The 20,172-nt window shown below is 42.2% G+C and overlaps 1 long non-coding RNA gene across 1 annotated transcript in view; it reads left to right on the top strand.

Annotated features, from left to right (window-relative positions):
* LOC139177355 (uncharacterized) overlaps positions 1–20,172 on the top strand; it is a 526,558-nt gene that overhangs the window by 477,415 nt on the left and 28,971 nt on the right. Inside the window, exon 4 of the long non-coding RNA XR_011561821.1 lies at positions 12,147–12,226. This is a non-coding gene — a long non-coding RNA (uncharacterized lncRNA). The remainder of the gene's footprint in view (positions 1–12,146; positions 12,227–20,172) is intronic.

A 20,172-nucleotide genomic window follows, 5' to 3' on the forward strand; every position in this document is an offset into this window, starting at 1 on the left:
GTTCCATGTCTGTGAGTCTGTTTCTGTTTTATAAATAAGTTCATTTGTATCATTTTTTTTTTAGATTCCACATGTAAGTGATATCATGATATTTATCTTTCGCTGTTTAACCTAGTGTGATGATCTCTGGGCCCATCCATATTGCTGTAAATGGCATTGTATCATTCCTTTTTACGGCTAATAGTCTCTTGTATATATGTTCCACATTTTCTTTATCCATTCATTTATTGGGAGATGTTTAGAATGTTTCTGTCTTGGCTATTGTAAATAGTGCTGCTATGAACACTGGGGTGCATGTATCTTTTTGAATTCAAATTTTTGTCTATTCTGGATATATGCTCAGGAGTGAGATTGCTGGATCCTATAGTAACTTGATTTTTAGTTTTTTTAAGGCATTCCTATACTATTCTCAATGGTGACTATACCAATTTATGCAATGTAAACTGGTGCAGCCAAATCACTACTTTAAATGGGACCTACTCACCTACCTATCAGTTCAGTTCCGTTCAGCTCAGTCTCTCAGTCATGTCCAACCCTGCGACCCCATGAACCGCAGCACACCAGGTCTCCTTGTCCATCACCAACTCCCAGAGTCCACCCAAACCCATGTCCATCGAATCGGTGATGCCATTCAACTATCTCATCCTCTGTCATCCCCTTCTCCTGCCCTCAATCTTTCCCAGCATCAGGGTCTTTTCCAATGAGTCAGCTCTTCGCATCAGGTGGCCAAAGTATTGGAGTTTCAGCTTCAGCATCAGTCCTTCCAATGAACACCCAGGACTGATCTTCTTTAGGATGGACTGGTTGGATCTCCTTGCAGTCCAAAGCACTCTCAAGAGTCTTCTCCAACACCACAGTTCAAAAGCATCAATTCTTCGGCGCTCAGCTTTCTTTATAGTCCAACTCTCACATCTATACATGACCACTGGAAAAATCATAGCCTTGACTAGATGGACCTTTGTTGGCAAAGTAGTGTCTCTGCTTTTGAATATGCTATCTAGGTTGGTCATAACTTTCCTTCCAAGGAGTAAGTGTCTTTTAATTTCATGGCTGCAATCACCATCTGCAGTGATTTTGGAGCCCAGAAAAATAAAATCCGCCACTGTTTCCACTGTTTCCCCATCTGTTTGACATGAAGTGATGGGACTGGATGCCACGATCTTAGTTTTCTGAATTTTGAGCTTTAAGCGAACTTTTTCAGTTTCCTTTTTCACTTTCATCAAGAGGCTCTTTAGTTCTTCTTCACTTCCTGCCATAAGGGTGGTATCATCTGCATATCTGAGGTTATTGATATTTCTCCCTGCAATCTTGATTCCAGCTTGTGTGTCTTCCAGCCCAGTGTTTCTCATGATGGACTCTGTATATAAGTTAAATAAGCAGGGTGACAATATACAGCCTTGACATACTCCTTTTCCTATCTGGAACCAGTCTGTTGTTCCATGTCCAGTTCTAACTGTTGCTTCCTAACCTGCATACAGGTTTCTCAAGAGGACCTACCTATCAAGTCGTTCTTAAAATGAACCTAACTTTTGCATTACCAGTAAAGAAAATTAACAAAAAATGTTTGAACATGTGTGGGGGGCTTCCCAGGTGGCTCAGTAGTAAAGAACCCGCCTGCCATTGCAGGAAACACCGGAGACATGGATTTGATCCCTGGGTCAGGAAGCTCCCCTGGAGGAGGGCGGGGCAAACCCACTCCAGTATTCTTGCCTGGAGAATCCCATGGACAGAGGAGACTGGTGGGCTACAGTCCATAGGGTCACAAAGAGTCGGACATGACTGGAGTGACTTAGCATGCACACACACGTGTATATGTGTATATATGCTGTATGATGGTGTAATGACATGTATCTGAAATATGTGTGTATGTTATTATATCACTAGCATCCATTTGAAATGGGCTGCATCTGGTCACCACCGGCAGTTCTGCTTACATGGAAGATCTAGACATTGGGGTGGGAACTTTGTTTCCACTCAGCTTCCTCTTTGGAAACCAGAGTTTTTGTGTTTAGGAGATGCTCCCATTTTCATGTAAGAATAACATTTTTTTGTACTGACCATTAAAACCTAGAACCCCATGGATTACTTCCCCTTAAGAGTGTGCTGTTTTGGCTTTGGAGCACATGGAAGTGTTTTATGTGCCACCTGGAAAAAAAAAATCTTTATACTAGAATTCTATTCATCCTTCTTCACTTCCACAAGCTTGCCTTTTAGTTTTGTTTTCTTTAATGGCCTTCACTACACATATCCCCCATTCTTCACCTCCCTTTAGCCTTACAAGGTTTTTTGAAGGTTGAACATTTTGTATCTGACCTACAGCTTTTCCCCAGAACATATTTCTGTTGACCAAAAATCTCAAATTACTATGGTAACTATCAAGAGGCCCGAAAAAATGTATTTGCTTTTTCTGTGCTCAACCTACGGCAGAGTCACCACAAATGGCCCCAGAAATTACATAAGAATTACATCCAGGATTTCGAAAGGAGCCACCAACCCCCGTGTCATTCATTTCTTTCCACTTTAGTGTGTGTTGGGGGAGATCGAATGGCAGTCCTTGGAGGAGAAGAAAATCATCTGTGCAGATTCTTCTTGTTATCTCACAGACAGGGAGAGACTGTCCAGTTGCTGTGTGTGCCTGGTCAGTGGTGCAGGAGAGAGAAGAGGAAGTGCTGAAAAACGGAACAGGAAACAGATGGGAGATGTGATCTCTTAAAACTCCCCAAATTCTGAAAAACCTCAGACAAGCCTGGTTGCTTGAAGATTAGGACAAAAGTGGGGTCTGCACATTTACCAAAGAGAGGCTAGCAAAGCCGGCACAGCAGAGAGCCATGTCACGTGGATGCCGAATCCAAGTTTCCACAGTGCGGCCAGCAGCACCAGAAGGAAGTGAGAAAGTTGGACCATTTCTGAGTTAATTTGGCCCAGAAAGGTGGGGAGCAGTCTCATGCTCTTGCAATAACCTCTTCAACTCTAACTGCACATCAAGGTCTGAAATCTCTGCAATCATGTGATTGGGTATTAAGTATACTTCTTTCTTTACTAAAAATTGGGAGGTAATTTACAAGGAATGAAATCGATAAGGATGGCCAGAGGGAAAGGACTCAGTCTTCTACACCTGCAGCCTTTAGGACTCGTGTAAGGAGGGCTCACGTATGGGAAAGGAAGGAGAAGGGTATGGAATCAGTGGGTGGGGGTCATTTTCAGTAACGCCCCCTCAAAAGACAGAACTATAAAGAATCTAAGTGGTTTCATTAACATTCATCCCAAGGTTCGGTGACTTGTCTAAAAATGATTCCTGTGCCCAAGTTCAGAGCTCTGGGAGAAATGGATGCTGATTGTTCTCCCAGGTAGGAATCCAGACTTCATTTGTTCTTTTTTTTTTTTTGATGGTTTGGTAAGTGGGGCGCAGGAGGAGGGGAGCGAATGCTCCCTAACCACCAGAAAGCCGAACCTGCTTCTTGAGGAGATGCTAAAATCTGACAATCCAGCTGACGTCCTCCTCATAAAGCCCGATAGCAACACCATCCAAAAACCCCAGACACCCCTCCCCCTTGGAGGCAACTGCTTTTTGCTTGTGACTTTGCACAGCCTGCGGTCAGGAAAGAGGCTTCGAACACGTCTCCAGAACAGCAGCGATTAGACGGTCTTTGATTACTCAGCTCAGCTGGTTCTCCCTTCTCTGCGTTTCCTTGTGCCCCTCTCTCAGCCCTCTTCAATGCACCCAGTAGCTCAGGCAGGTTTGGTTTGGTTTTGTTTTTTTAATGCAACCAATTTATTTTCCCCCTCTCTTTTCATTTTCCTATAGCATCCTAAACCTCAAGATGCGGTGAACACTAATCCTGATTTATTTAGGGTTTATCTGCATTATTAATTCTAATCATGAAAAAAGTACTCCAGGCCTTGGTTTGTATACAAAGTTTGGGTGTTTATTAAAAAAGACCAGCGATCCTTAGGAAACATATTTTTCTTTAGCTATCTTTTAAATCCAAACAACTTTCTTTTCTAAACTGAAAATATTCCTTGAGATGGGTCCCCTCCTTCACAGTTTCATTTATTATTATTTTTCCCCCAGTCAGTATCCTTTGAAGCTGCTTCCTGCTTTAATCTGGACTTAATATGGATTTAAACATTTACAATGGAAAATAATTTGGGTTAAAAAATAATCTCCCTTGATAAAGCTCGAAAACCCCCACAACTGTCACCATCTCTGACAGCCAGGAATGGAATGAGATTCTTAAATATGCATATTGAAGAAAAGGAGAAGCTAGACCAACAAGGTGTGTGTTATATTTTGTATTCGTCAGCTGTTAATGACTGACTGCAGTTGAGTGATATCCAGGGTCTTGACTTGTTGTTTGAATGAATTCATCATCACTCACAACATATGAACAGTTATTTGGTGCCCAGGATGTACTAAAAATATCTCCACTTGGCATAAGAGAGGGTTGTCTTCTCAGAGGCAGCAACCTGTATCCATCACTCATAGAAAGGCTGCTCACTAATTAACTCTGGCCCCTTCCTACCCATCCTTCCCATGTTTGCATTCTTCAGCCTATTAACTGGTATAACAGTAGATATAGAAAGTTCACATCACTTTGGGTAGCCACCACCACCACCATCCCCCAGCCCTGGCAAGACCAGTGTTATCAAGGGAGTTCTTCCTGGATTTGACTCAAAGCACACATGAAGATTAGAATATTTTCATGGGAATTTAAAGGAATTAAGATTAGACCTCCAAGTCTACTTTGTGAGACCTCAGCACTTAAGGCATGTTTTGCTTTCTTGCGAAATGAAGCTCAGCTGAATCCAAGAAGCTCTCCTCTTCCAGGGATGGAAAATAGCACAGCATGGTTACCATAACTTTCCCTTCCAATACCCATGGCAGACATCACTAATCAATCACAGCACCCTTTCCCACTGAGCCAGGGGGAGCCTCTGTATCTTTCACAACACAAAGCCACCTGCAGTGGATCCAGTTTAGGACACATATTGAAAGCCAATTGTCATTCCTGCTGGGCCCTGAAACTCTTGGCTGATCTGGCTTTTAGCATTCCCCTTCAACCTACCTTATACATTGCTGCCATCTCCTATTTCTGTTCTTGATTATATGGGGACATGGTGTGGGGAACAATTCCAGAAAGAGGAAATTTAACCTCTGTGGCTTCCAAAATCACTAGTACTAATGAGGCATACTGGAAACCTTTGCTCAGGAGGAGCCACCCCACTCTTGTTCCTGAACCCCAGAAAGTCTGTCTCTTATGAACTTCCTTCAGCATCCCTCAGTCACTTGGGCCAGGATGGAAGGTGGCTGGGGTCATCTTCTAGGACTCAGCCACTCAGAACCAATTATATCAGAGTCAGGGCCTTCATCCAATTCTTCAAGACCTTCTTCCAATCTACCTCTGAACACTTCACCAGCTTCATTCCTCTTAAGGCCACGTGTGATGTTTCTTTCTCATTCAGAAAGCTTTCCAGCCTTCACACACCCTCTGTTCCCTGCTAAGATATCTGCTCCAGTTAATTGACTCTATGTCCTTCACCATTTTTTGCTGTATGCTTTATTCAAATAACATTTATCTCTTTCCAAAGTACTATAAATTAATTATAGAAATTTTAGAAAATATAGATATACCAAAAAGTAGAAAATCAAGTTGATTTATAATCTCATTAGGATATATAGATACCATATTGATGTATATACTTCTCTTTTTATGAAATACTTCTTTTTATTGTTAAAAAAATTATATACTTAAAGTGGGTGAATTTTATAATATCTTATATAGAAATTATACCTTAATAAGCTGATCATATATCTATATATTATACGTAGAAAAAAGCATATATACTGTGCATCTGAACTTTACATGCATTTAAAAAATATTTTTAAATATATTAAATATTTCAAAAATATATTTCACATTTAATGTACTCTCTTGAAAAATCTGTAAACTTTGTTATCTGTAAATGTTTAGAGCCTAAAACATGCAACTGAATAACCTTAGGTGATATATCTACATGTCCAGTATTCCAAAGATATCTCAATATGTTTGCCCATTCTTTTGTAAATTTTGTAACAGCTTTATTAAGATGTAATTTACATACCAAGCAATTCACTCAAAGTATACATTTTAATGGGTCAGAGTGTATTCACAGATTGTACAACCATCATCACATTCAATTTTAAAACACCTTCATCACCCCAAGGAGAGCCCCCACAGCCACCAGCAGTCATTAGCACTCCCATTTTTCTCCAAACCCCCTCAGCCCTTGTCGACCACCAATCTACTTCCTTTCGCTATGAATTTTCATATTGTGGACATTTCATAAAAATGAAATCATTCAATATGTGATTTTATGACCGGCTTCTTTCACTTAGCATGGTTGTATGTTTTCAAGATTCATCTAGGCTTTGTAGCATTCCCTCACTCCTTTTTTTTTTTTTTTAACATTTAAAAAAAAAATTATTTGACTGTGCCTGGGTCTTGGTTGCAGCACATGGGATCTCAGTCTCTGTTGCAGCATGAGGGATCTGTAGTTACAGCCAGTGAACTCTCAGCTGTGGCATGTGGAATCTAGTTCGCTGACTAGGTATCAAACCTGGGCCGCCTGCATTAGGAGCATAGAGTCTTAGCCACAGGACCACCAGGGAACATACTCCATTATTCCTTTTTATTGCTAAATAATATTCCATTCTATTTACCCCCCCCAAAAAAATAGTTCTGTTTTTGTTTTAGAGATGTTAATTTTAGTACCTTACTGAATTGAATGGCCCTACATCTCCCATCTATGAGCCCTTTATTCATTCCAGTGATGATTTTTGGTAGGATTCTACTGAACTTACCAAAAAATCCAGTTCAGTTCAGTTCCACAGATATAAAATGCTGGGGATACAGAGATAACTAAACACAACCCTTGTCATCCAGGAGTTTGCAGTTATTTACATCAAATCATGTGAGCAAACCACGTCCATTAGTCTTTCTGATACCTTTAGCTTTTAATTAATATTTTGATTTACATTAATTGGATATAAGCATATTAATGTTTTTTTCAAGTTATGTTCTTATGTTTATACCCACGCTATTCTGTAAGCTATCCCAAAACAGGATCTATGCTCCTTTGTTTTCTATTATAATATTAATGACTCCATTATATTAATTAATATTAGAAGCTACCATTTACTGTATATTTAATATGATCTATACAACAGTTCTGTGAAGTAGTCATTGTTATTTCCATTTGCTAATGGAGAAATTGAGGTTCAGAGTGATCAGGCAACTTGCAGAAGGTCATTGGCGTGGTAAGGGTGGTCTCTGGACCATGCTGCCGCCAGTTGCATGGAGGACATTCTAAGCAGCCAGTAGGTGATACTGTCTACCTACCACTCTGGCAGGCAGCTCTGCACCTCGGTCTGGGCATCCTGAACTAGTCTCTAGGCATAAAATCTAAAGTCAGAGTCTCAAATCTTCATCCTATGGTATCTGTTAGTTGTATTCATTCCTTTATTCCCTTGACAGTGATAGGAAACCTACCTGCCACCCCACCCTGCCAAAGAGCTCCCTCTGCTTGGTACTGAAATCAGTGGATGTCGTCTCTGGAATTCATTATTTTTGAATCAAAAATTTGATACACCTAACGATAACAAATTAGGAAGCTCTCAACACCCAAGATGTGCCGTTTCACAAAGTAGCATGGCAAAGGGCAGGATTTGAGAACTCAGGCCTTCCGTTTTGGGTCTCCAGAACTGTCCGACTACCTTCCTAAGACACACTTGACTGTATTGTGCTGTCATCTTCAACAAGAAGGCAAGTTACCTCCGTGAATCTACATATCACAATGAAAATGCTTGATAAATATTAAATAATAATTATTGTTTCCTTCACATTCGCTGACAGGATAAAATCCCCATAAAGAGCCTTTAAGGTCTAATTACTTGGTAGGCATTGAAACCAAACTGATAGTTGAAAAATTAATTGTGGAGCCTTCGGATGTGGAGGAGTAGGAAGTTGTTTTGAGCAGTGGTGTCACTTTGAAACTCCGTTTAAAATGTGGAGCAATAAACACCAACGCGAGCTGCCAAAAGAGACAGGGCAAGAGGAGACTAGGTGTGCAGCTGGCATTTACTGGCTTCAGCACACAAAATATGTGTTGAGTGAGTGACCAACTGAATTAACTAATTAACAGGATATGTTGCTAGGGATATTTAGAGCAATACATAGATGGACTTATGGTGCACATGAAGGCCCCCAACAGTTGCAATAACATGTAACATTAGTATGTAATAATCAACATAGCTATGAGCCAGGCCCTATTTCAAGTGCTTTATATTACATCTGGAGAAGGAAATGGCCACCCCCTCCAGTATTCTTGCCTGGAAAATCCCAAGGACAGAGGAGCCTGGCAGGCTACAGTCCATAAGGTCACAAAGAGTTGGACACGACTGAGTGACTTCACTTTTATATTACATCATTTAATCCTGACAACAAATTGTGAGGCCAATATCCTCATTTTTAAAATGAGAAAGTAGAGGTTCAGAGAAATTAACTGACTTGCCCAACATCACATGGTTAGTTAATTTTTTTTACTATGCCATTCTCTAATCTCTCAGGAGATCACTGAGTTTCCAGGAACTTCCAAAAGATTCCAGGGACTTTTACAGTCTGTAGTCTTCAAAGTGGTTCATGGAACCATGAAAGTTGCTTCAGAAGTTCCACCAATGATATTGTGTTTGTTAAATAGGTTTGAGTTTAACTCCCTGAAGAAATATTTGCTGCTTGAACCTGCTTTGCATGTTGGATTTCCACATGGCATTTTGTTTTCAAACAAAAGAGAGAAAGAGTGTTCCTTCATCACAGGTTTGGGGCTGGTCAATGTTTTCTGTAACAGGTCAAATGGCAAATAATTTAGGCTTTGCACACCACACCATCTCTATTACAACAACTCAGTTCTACTACTATGCAGAAACAGCCATGGACAATATGTAAATGAATGAGCATGGTCGTGTTCCAATAAAGCTTTATTTATAAAAGTAGGGAGTGGGCCATAGTTTGCTAACTTCTGGTCTAGGTCATCCTCCTGTGGTCAAGTGGACCTAAACTTTCCAAATACTGGTTGTCTTGCTTACTCACAAAGAGAAGGTATGTAGTTCTAGACCCCCATATTTATTAATGCCTGTTATCAGAAAGTCCAGGCCACAGTTTAAGGGAAAGGAATCTAACATGTACTGAATGCAAACTTTGTGTCATGTACCCTGCTAATGGTTCAACAGCTGAATTAATCCTCCTCATATCTGTGGAGGGTAAAGAGTAGGATTCCCCTCAACAAAAAAAGAAAACTGAGACGTTCAGAGGTGAAAATAGTAATGATAGTCAAGCCAGAGCCTCACTGTGTGTGATTAACCATGCTGACCTGGCTGAAAGCCACATGGCTTGTTCTGTCACGTAACAGCCTGGAAGGTTATCGATAAGTCACCCTCAGTTGATTCTTTTCTAGGAAAAACCCTTCAAGTTTACTTTATAAGCTTACTTTTCTCCCCACAAAATATGTCACCATCTCTATTAAATGAGAGATTTAAAGACAAGTGCTACCATATCTGTATGAGTTTCTTCAAGGCATCACACAAGAAGTTATGTTACCATTCAGTTGTGAAGGTGGGCTGCAGTGGCTCGGGGACGTTGCAACTTCAATAAGCTGTTCTCCTATTTATGCTTTCTAGTTTTTATTGTCTATCTTAGCAGGCTGCAATGAGGGTTGTACTACCTGGTAATCCTCCATGATCCATATGTAGTTTATAAAAATCATTTTTTATCTCTAAACTTTGTTCTCTGCCTCCTGTACTTGTCTCTCTAGAATTCATACTATTCTGGAAAACTTTGGAACTCTAAGTCTCAGTAACTCCCTTTCATCAAATACTTAATGGCACTACTAATTTGGTTATATGGCACTACTAGATAAATCTAATGTCTTCCTCCTGCATAGATAGGATAGGCTGAAAATTTGAGGCTGAAATGTTGATGCTTGCAACACTAAATCTCTTTAGAACATGCATTTGTTGTCTTCTTTCACATTCACCAAAATGCCTTGGAAGAGAAGGACCTCCTACATCTATTGTCAATTCATTATGCATTGGTTTCCTCTCAAGAACCAGTCAGCCCCATTCAACCAGCAGTAGGTGGTTGGTGCTTTCCCAGAAGTCAGTGACAGCATCACTTTCATGGCTCTTGATTCTGAAAAATCCCATGTCCCTAAGCCACCGCAGCCCACCTTCACAACTGAATGGTAACATAACTTCTTGTGAAACAGAAGAGAACTCCATCACATGTAGAAAACTCAGCCATCAATAAGCAGCTCTGTAAGCCTTTCAGTTGGGGACCAACCACAGAACAGGCTGTCCTTCAACAATCAAACAGTCTTTAGCTGTGATCAGCTGCTTCCATCACCTCTGAGACTGGCAGATTTCCAATAAAGCCAATAGCACCCCCTCCCCCAGGGTAAGGTCATCAGCAGGAGGCAGGCATTGTCGTTCAGCGCAGCAATTTGACAACAGTGTTAGCTTACACTCTATTAGCCAGCAGCTACACCCTGACCCCTGACCCTGACATTGGCCTCAGATGGCCCTCTCCTGAGGTAGACTCTGATCATTTGAGGTGGCCCGCCTTGCTGGTTAGTATGAGAGGAGGCCCATCAGGACCAAGCAGAGCTCCTTGCTCAGCCCTGCTCCCCACAGGAGGCTGAAGGCTTGCAGTACAGAAACAAGCCAGAGTTGAACCCAGGATGGCAAAGGTGAAAGTTCAGAAACATATCCATCAGCAGCCTGTCACCAAAGGATGCTGTGAGAACTACGGGAGCTTTCAGCGTAGGGCTAGCCGTTGTCTCCAGACAGTCCCGCTCCTTAATGGAAAAGACATATCAAAATATGGCTTACAAAATACAAAATAATGGACTGAGATGTACATTATATGAGGGTGTTAGATTGCAATGTACTTTACAGTGGGGGAATTAGATTGAAGTGTTATGCCGGAGTAGTTAGGTTGAAATATGGATTATCCTAGGAATGTTAGCCTGAGATGTGCTTTATAACACAGTTGTTAAATGAAGACATGCTCTTCAACGCAGGCATTAGTCTGAGATGTGCATTATAGCAGAATTGTTAGGGGGAGATGTGGATTCCACTTGGGGAGGGGGATAAGAGCAAGAAAAAAAAATACCTTGTACTGAATAGTACTCAAGGTTACAGAGAGTCTTACGCATTACATGGATTTCAGAGGTTTGAAAGCCGGGAGAATGAGAGCGTGGCAAATACGTATGTCATGTATATATAAACTATGCATATAGAATGTTCTTCCCTTCTCCTTTCTGCCCAGTCAAACAATCTGCCACTTTTCCCCAGATCTCCTGTTAGGGACTTAAAGGCCTCCCCACCCCCCCATCAATAAAAACATTAGCTCACTAAACAGCCTGATGGCTTTTCCTTCCCAGGCTTAACCCTTCGGGAGCTGGGGTTTCCTTTGGATTTGTAAAGATATTGATCCCAGATAATGTTTGCCTTTCTAACTCTCTCTTCCCTCGACTTGATGGATAGGTTCAGGGCGGCATCTCGGCAGCCAGCTCACCGCAGCTACCCAGGGAAAGGGGAGTGGAAAGCGAGGCGAGCGTCCTGTAGTTTAACACCCTCGGAAGGCCTTCCCGGGATAGGCAGGCAGTTACGCGGTGGCTGGGGAGAGATGCAGGCGCCGCAGTCGCTTTCAATCAGCGCGGGATTTCACTTTCGATTTTCCTCATTCTTGTCCTGACCCTTCTACCAAAATTTCTTTGGTTCAACTTTTAGACTGTTGTATAATTTCTGATTAATATCAGATGCTCTATTGAGGCTAGCAGCCCTGAGTCGCCTTTGTAAAGTCTCCTTTTCCAGTGAAAGAAGGTGATTTTCTCCAGCTTGGTCAGCGTGGAATGAACACAGGTAGCTGGGTCGTTTGCTGGTGGCCCAGGTGGAAACGACGTTGATAAATCCTTCCCTTAAATGCAAATTGTACCCAAGAAAAATAAGTGGGAAAGGATGGGCTCATCCTCTCTCTCGTTTCCCACTTGGCCTATGAAGGTCCACCGAGTGTCTCCCCAACCGTGTTTTTGTTCTTTCTTCTCTCTCTCAGCTCCGAAGATATAATTTACAGCCTCCAGAAGTCTAGCCGAGCGTGATTGGATGGTGTCCAGCCTTGCCAGAATCAGAGAGGTGAGTTCCAGCCTTCTTGTTTCTCAATGAAAGAAAATGTTATACCAGGTGAGTTAACGCAATCAAAAGGCTAACCCGCCAGACAAGGACACCAAACAAAACCAAACAGTTCAAAGGAAATAAAAGTGTTACTAGACACCTCTGCATTGTGCCCTGAGGTTCCGGGAAAGAGGCAAGTGGGCAATTCTGCGTGTGTTTTGTCAGGCCCTGTTTGTCTAGATAGAAAAATGAGCTTACTATGGGCGGGACACAGGAATGTGACAGAAATATGCTGCCCAGGTAGGAAGGCAGTTCCATCTCCCCAGTATGTCTTTGCCAATTTTTCTCTCTTTGTCAGCCTTCCTCCTCCTGGTCTCTCTGAGCATTTCCTGGCTAAGCACTCCTTGACTCCATTCTGGTGTGTTCTTTTTCGTGATGTCCATCGCTGCCTCATTTTCTGACATCACATTTCCCTTAAAAATAGGCTTTGAGAGCTATTTCTAGCTCCTGTCAAGGGATCTGTCCAGCCAGACTCCCATGGGAGGTAGCAATGAGTTTAAAACCAATCCTGGGGAAGAAAGAAAAAGAGAAAGAGAGAGAGTCTTGGCTTAGTCTCAGACTCCGTTTTAAAACAAATCTTCTGTTGGGTCAAGTGAGATATTTGGGGCCCCTCCCTAATTGCATTATGGTTCTCTGGAACACCACCTAAAATCCCACCCTGAAGAAGAGACCACGGAGTATCACAGCAGGATCGTGGTGGCCTGGTGGTTGGAAGCAGCTTTGGAATCTGTACTCCTCTATCACTGAATTGCTTTGTGAATTCGGGCAAAGCACTGGGCTTTTCTAAGCCTCAGTTTCTCCATTCGTAAAATGGGCTTAATGGTAGCATTGACCTCCAGGTTATTATGTGGCCCAAATGGCCTAATGCACATGATGCTTAGTCTGATGCCTGCCACAGGGTAATCACTCAACAGATGGAGGTTGTCAATTTTACGATTTTAGCACCATGCCAAAAACTCGCCCGTTTACCATCGGGCTCCCATGGTATTGACTTATCACATAACCACGCCCACCCTCATGCTCATTAACACATCTGGTTTTAGACACATGCTGCATCTCTTAGCCTCGGTCCTTTTCAACCAACACTGCTGTTTATGAGGACTTTTTCTGTACAGGAAGAGGGACATCCCAGCCAATGAGGGCAGAGACAGATTAGAAGGGCTTTCCTTAACCAGCCCTGATTGTATGTCAAAGGTAACAGTTCATCTCCACCATGGGGATTGGCATTCGGTTCCCAAATAGGGCCTAATGTGATCCGACAGGCCTGATTTCTCTAGATATATATTAAAACAACATGCCCAGTGCTGATGGCTCCAAGGTCCTGACCCTTAACAAGGGCTTATGACGTAAGGCAACCTGCCCAGGAGAACCAGCGGGGCAGGAGGCCAGAGGGACAAGGTCGTCGGCTAATGAAGTGGTCAGCATTGAGTTTCTGTCACTCAGCTGGTTAACAGGAAACTGAGAGGGAAGTAGAAGAAAATGGGAACATTTAAGAAACAAAGGAAAAGACCACATTTCAGCTAAGGCTCCAAAGGTGAACTGTTGCTGTCAGAAGGCAGAAGGGATAAAACCCAGCCCGTCGGAGCCTTCCTTGTGGACTTGTTTAGTTTAACCTGACAAACACAGACTGGTTGAAAGAGGATTTGGAAGAGGCTGACTCTATAGATCTTCCCTTGTAGTTCAGTCAATAAAGAATCTGCCTGCAACGCAGGAGACCCAAGTTCAGTTCCTGGTTGCGGAAGATCCCCTGGAGAAGGAAATGGCAACCCACTCCAGTATTCTTGCCTGGAGAATCCTGTGGACAGAGCACCCTGGCAGGTTCTAGTCCATGGGGTCGCAAGAGTTGGACACGACTTAGTGACTAAACCACCACCAACAACTCTATAGAAATCCCAAGTCAGAATGAAAATGCTGCTGCTGCTGCTGGTAAGTCGCTTCAGTCGTGTCCGACTCTGTGTGACCCCATAGACGGCAGCCCACCAGGCTCCCCTGTCCCTGGGATTCTCCAGGCAAGAACACTGGAGTGGGTTGCCATTTCCTTCTCCAATGCATGAAAGTGAGGAGGTACTAAATCAGACTGTTCTTTGGCTCAAGTTGGTTTCAGGCATGGCAAGGAAAAGTGGTCAAGAGCACTGGCTTGAGCACTGGCTTGAGAATGGATTCCAGACTGGTTGTCTCTGGACTCCAAGTAGACTGCTCTCTGAGGTTCAGCTTCAGTATCTGGTACCCACCTCAAAGGGAAGTTGGTGGAATTAGATGAGAAAGTTCATGTAGTAGGCTTCATGTGCAAATCATCCCTATTCATTCATTCAGTTGGGCACAAATTGTCACGCAGATGTCAGCAGTTGTTACTCTTATTCCACATGCTCTTATAGCCTTAGACAGAAAGTGTGGCGTTTTTAAAAAATGAATAGTAAGCCGTCTGTTGTACAGAAAGAGGACAGTTCCGTCAGTTTCACAGTGACAACTCCTGATGCGTCCAACTGGGGGAGCACTTTCAAACCACTCATCTGGTCAACAAGCTTTAATTGAAAATACTGCCTGCTGTGTGTTGTGCTAGGTCTTGGGATGGAGTTGTACTGAATCAGAATCATTCTTTTTAAAATATTTATCTATTCATTCATTCATTTGCTTGGCCGCACTGGGTCTTAGCTGCACACTCGGAATCTTTGACCTTCATTGTGGCATGCAGGATCTTTACTTGTGTGGCATGTGGAATCTAGTTCCCTGACCAGGGATTGAACCTGAGCCTTCTGTATTGTGAGTGTGGAGTCTTAACTACTGGACCACCAGGGAAGTCCCCAGAATTATTCTTTTTTTTTTAAGTTAATTATTTAATTAAGGTATTTCTTTATTTTTGGCCGTGCTGGGTTTTTGCTGCTTTTGTGTGAGCTTTCTCTAGTTGTAACGAGTGAGGGCTACGCTTCACTGCGGTGCACAGGCTTCTCCTCGTGGTGGCTTCTCTTGTCGCGGAGCCCAGGGTCTAGGCACACAGGCTTTGGTAGTTACAGCATGTGGGCTTGGTAGTTGCAGCTCTTGGGCTCTGCGGCTCGGGCTCGGTAGTGGTGGTGCACAGGCTTAGTTGCTCTGCAGCATGTGGGATCTTCTCAGACCAGGGAACGAACCCTTGTCCCCTGCATTGGCAAGTTCTTACTTCCCGCACCACCACCAAAGAAGTCCTTCCAGAATCATTCTTGACTTTGTTCTTCAGAGTCTTGCTGGGCAGGCAGAAATATCGAGTCCTATAACATAAGTGGTAGTCCATTATAAGAATATGGCAAGGAGTGGGGACAGCCAGCTCTTCTAGAGAAGGTCAGAGAGAAGTCAAGAGTTGAGGACGTTCATATCTGTTATATCACTTGATCTTCCAAAGGATGACTTGAGACAGGTAAGACTGGTGTAGCTCCCCACTTCATTGTATGTATAAAAAGGTTGAGACCCAGAGAAGTTAACCCTTGCCTCCTTTGTAACAGCTCGTGGTAGGACAAGACTGTTGTCCCAGTCTCCAGACTTTCAGAAGGAAGCCTTCTCGGCAGCATCAGAAGGAATTGGGATCACTGATAGCCATACAAGGTCCAAAAACATTTCTCCTAACTGGCACTCTCATCAGAGATAATCCAGTTCTTGGGCATTTCAATGCACAGAAAGGGCAGAAGTTTTCCTTTCCATTTCCTGAGTTATTAAAAAGATTCTTTCAAAGCTTTTCCCTGTCATTTCCGAAAGTGAAGGTCTGTGGGTTAGGCAAAGAAGCACTGAATGGAGAGATGGAGAAGGAGGATGCTGGTCCCAGCAGTGCTGTGGTTTCCCTCCAGTCCCAGAGCCACAGGTTCATCAGGTCCCCAGATTAAGAGTTCATATTCCCTGCCCTCTGCTGCCTTGCAAAGGTCATCTGAGGATAAACTGAAAGCATTGATCTGAGGAAACACCTTGAATGTTTAGTAAGGAGCATAAAGTTCCAATGAAAATGATCAGATTAGACGGTAGTAGCCTGGGAATACGGAATTGGAGCATCACTGGGGCAATCAGCTCCCTGTTCCCATCATGACCCAGCAAAGCCCCTTTATCCAGATTCAGTTCCTTAGGACTTTTTTGGGTTTGACAACACAAGCAGAGCAGCACAGACACTCATATGCCATTAACCAAGGCTGATCTCTCAAATATACACCTAACATTAAGCTTTTTTCTTATTACAAAGAAAATATATAATCTCTTTTCAAAGTGATTGGTCAAAGCAGACAGAAAAGTAGCATTACCCCAAATTCTACCACCCAGAATAAACACTGTTAACCTGAATGGCATCTTATCAAATGCTTAGTCTGTAGACATATACTTGTATGTGTCTTTTATTTTAAATCAGCGGTATCATAGTTACCTGTTGTCCAAAGCCGTGTACCACATGGGTGAATTACAGATTTGTGTGTTTCTTTTCAGTGACTGTGTTGCATCCCAGTGTTGGATGTACTGCCAGTTACTTACCAAATCTCCTATGCATGGGTAGTTACAGTATTTTCAGCAATGCTCTAAAGGAACATCCTTGTGCTTGGTCAATCTTCCCAGTTAACTGTTTGGCATAAATTCCCACAAAGGTGGAGTTTCTGGGAAAGCTGTCAACCCAATGTTAAGAAAGAATTCACGTGGAGCATTGGGGTAATAAAAGGGCAATTGCCAGCCAAGCTGAAGAGTCCTGTCAATCCTAGTGGCCTGTGACGCTTGCAGGAGCCCTTCTCCATTCATCTCTGGGGACATGGGTGTGAGGGAAGGTGAATTCTCACATCCCTGAGGTTGAGCATCTTGCCAGGAGGGTCTAGAGCTAGATGTTTGTTTTCCGTTACTTCACACTTCCCATGCCTGTCACCCTGGCCTTTGGATCCTCTCTGCCGCATTTTCCTGCCCTGACGCTCTGTTAACCGGTGGGTCCCATTTTCCCTTGACTGGATTTTCTTCCTGCTTTTCCCCATACGGGGCCCTGACGAACTCCTTTGAGTAAGAGTAGGCACGGAGACCAGCCAAGCAGTGAGTTGAATTGAGTGATTACATTGCAACGTTTTAATTTGCCTTTGGACAAATTCTCATAAGCTTTTCTGAGAAAATCTCCCATTAGACATAGTCATTTAATTTAAGAACAGTTGGGAGAAGAAGATGAGCTAAGATGACAGATGGAGGAATGCAGATGTGTGTGTCTTAGAAGGACTCAGAAGCACTCTGAGGATTTGGCATTCAGTGCAGCACAGTGTCAGCCTCTACTGCTTGTGTTCACGGACTTGAGAAATTTTCAAGAAATCATTAAACTACAGTGATTTTTCTCAGATGACAAGTAGATTTTTTTTCTTGTCTACAAAATCATAGCAAGGTCAGTTAAAGAACTGGATAGCCCCTGCACACACCCAAAGTCCACCAAATGCAAAAAATAAAAATTTGAGTAGCCTTGGAGGAAAGCAAGAAAAGGCTGCTGTTAGGGAGAAATTTCTTTTGGTCACATTGCCACAAAGATCATTTTTTTTTTTTTTTAATTCCATGCTTACCCTGGTTTCCTTCGAACAGATTTTCTGAACATCCTAATTTGGTGTTCACATAATTCAATGTCTATTATTGTTTTAGGTCCACAGTTATTATTTTAATTATAATTTAAAGCTGCCTAATATACCCTGAGGTTACCGGGCACCTAAAAGAAATAAATAAAAACAACGTGCCATTTTTAAAGTCAGCGTGTTTATTTGGAAGTCCCAGAGCCGCTCAACTAAGATATCATAAAACCTTCAAATAAACTAAATCAGAAACAAAATAAAATATCCAGTCTTAATCTCCTTAGAAGGCATGCCAGAGAAGGTTGCAGCTAGCTGAGTGCTGGCGTGAGAACTCTCAGAATGACTTTATTACTGAGTTTGGGAACCCTCGTGTATGTCTTTTTTAAAGTTATATAAGTGCTTTTTCAAATTTTTATTATTTGCATATTTGGCTGCACTGGGTCTTGGTTGCAGTACATGGGATCTTCCATTTTCGTTGCGGCAGGCTGTATCTTTAGTCGCAGCATGCGGGATCTAGTTCCCTGGCCAGGGATTAAACTTGGGCCCCCTTCATTGGGAGTGTGGAGTCTTAGCCACTGGATCACCAGGGAAGTTCCCTCAGCGTATGTCTTGATGCCCTCAGTCCGTATTGCAGTCTGCACAGCCCTAGTCCTTGGTGTGTAGTCCTTAGGCAATGAGGAGTTAGTTGGTCCAGCAATGAATCTGGTGAGGGAAAGAAAAGGGCATGCCAGAGGGGTAGAAACACCCATCCACCAAGCGGAGGACTACTTCATCCACATGGTGTCGGATGGCTTCCTCTGGTGGGGGTGTCAATAAAGCAGATGCAGGTCTCATTAACTCTGATATTTTAAATGTGGAATTGCTGAAATATCTGAGTCTAGTGATTTTACATTTGGAAGGCTAAAGACATTTCAAAACAGTTCCATAATGTTCCTACATGTGAGTTTCCATAACAGAAAACAGTAAAATCATTTTCAAACCATTTACTGCTCGTATTCTGCATGTAATCAGAGCTGTTATGGTTTGTTAAGCAACAGAATTATCTAGTGGGCAGGAGGTTTATGCTGTTCTAAGACCTTCGAGCTACACAAGTATGCAAATCAGTAAATATTATAGAATCCATTGAATAAGCATAGTCAGGATTTCCAGAGGCAAGCATCCATTCCCCCCATCCCCAGAATGGTCTTAGATAGTGTTAGGTGACTCTCTCTGGGACCCAAAGAGCTGGACTGTCAAAGCTGGGTCACTTCAGTTTCTAAGAAGAAGGCAAAGAGTAAATGCCCTCAAGGTGGCAAAGAGAGATCTCCTTCCTTTCTATGGACAAAGTATGAGAAAAAAAGAAAGAAAAGGAAATGAAGATAAGGCCAGAAGAGAATTTTAAAAAGAAGGAACTTGATCCGCAGATTGGCAAACTCCAATGACTGCATGGTTTAAGCAAAGAATACAAGTAAATGAAGTGGGAATAGAATGAGGCAGTAGGGAGAGGTGGGGACTATGGAGAACATGCTCGGCCTTAGGGGGCAGCAGCTGCTCCATTCTAATCAACAGTTTCTAGGCCCAGTGAAACCACAATTTTTTATTTTTTCAAAAGAAGCTAGAAATATACTTGTTTTTTTACTTGAAATATCTCAAATTTTGAATGTTGGCAATCAATTTGATGTAAACACCAACATGACATATGAACCAAATCAAAGATTCAACATGCCACATTCAGCTCATGGGGCTGTAACTTTGTAAACTATATAGAGACAGAAGCAAGTAGTTGGGAATTAAAAGGAGCAACAGATTCTGAAGCGTGGAACAGAGAATTTGTATTAAGGATTCTTTCTTTCTCTGTCTCAGATAAGAGAGAGGCTTATCAAGACTTGCTGCTAATTCCCATCTGTAAAGAAAAATAATATACTTTTTCTCTCCCATGCTATCCAATGCCCTTGAACCTAAAATAACTTTTAATTTACTTCATCCTTTGTTTCTGATTCTGTTTGTAAATATTAGACTGGTGAATGAATTCTGGATGTACTGAGCCAGGCAAATGCTTCCCATCTCTTAATGTTCTGAGCTAGGGATGGGTTGATGCATAAGAAGTATCTGTAGAAGGTGGAAAGCTGTTTTGAACCTCTTTGCAATATTTCTTTTACAGATTATAATGTATTTAATTGGTTATTTAAGAGTATTATCCTTAGAGCATTTCTATCATTTGAGCTTAAAATTTTTTATATTTAGCACCGGTATCCATCAGTTTTTAACCAAATAATGCTGCATTTGCAAACAACCCCAGGTCTTAGTGACTTAAAGATATATATTTTTTTCATGTACAAAATTGCACCAAAGTAATCCTTCCATTTCATCTTTCTCCATTCCATTCGAATTAGATGGTTGTAT

Source organism: Bos indicus, chromosome 18 (genome assembly GCF_029378745.1).
Source record: "Bos indicus isolate NIAB-ARS_2022 breed Sahiwal x Tharparkar chromosome 18, NIAB-ARS_B.indTharparkar_mat_pri_1.0, whole genome shotgun sequence".
NCBI classification, from domain to species: domain Eukaryota; kingdom Metazoa; phylum Chordata; class Mammalia; order Artiodactyla; family Bovidae; genus Bos; species Bos indicus.